The sequence below is a fragment of the Buceros rhinoceros genome, unplaced genomic scaffold (genome assembly GCF_000710305.1).
Source record: "Buceros rhinoceros silvestris isolate BGI_N320 unplaced genomic scaffold, ASM71030v1 scaffold21431, whole genome shotgun sequence".
In the NCBI taxonomy this organism is placed as follows: Eukaryota; Metazoa; Chordata; class Aves; order Bucerotiformes; family Bucerotidae; genus Buceros; species Buceros rhinoceros.
Genome location: NW_010393951.1, coordinates 18,486 through 18,781, shown reverse-complemented (window position 1 = coordinate 18,781; position 296 = coordinate 18,486). Strand labels below are relative to the sequence as shown.

The window sequence follows — 296 nt, the reverse complement described above, 5'->3', positions numbered from 1 at the left end:
GTTGCTGTGGGAAGGAACGTTCTTGTTGCCCCTTCCCATCGCTCTGTTTTGTGCCCCTGCGTTAGCAGGCAGCGCGGTGCTCATCACGCTGGATGTGCTGTGGTGGGGGCGGCTGATGCTTTCTTTTGTTTTCCGTATATCATAACAGAAAATGCCAAAAAACGTTTTGAAAATGTCTTAGTCACCCCCTGCCTCACAACTGCTCGGGAACAGCTTTTTTGAACACTCTGGTTGTGAGAGCTCTGAAAGGAGGCAGTTTTACCTTTCCCTTTGCCTTTGCCGTTGTGGCAGGGTCT

The 296-nt window shown here is 50.7% G+C and overlaps 1 protein-coding gene across 1 annotated transcript in view; it reads left to right on the top strand.

Annotated features, from left to right (window-relative positions):
* Positions 1-296, top strand: part of GFPT1 (glutamine--fructose-6-phosphate transaminase 1) — a 22,152-nt gene that overhangs the window by 9,124 nt on the left and 12,732 nt on the right. The gene's annotated exons all lie outside the window — the stretch shown is intronic.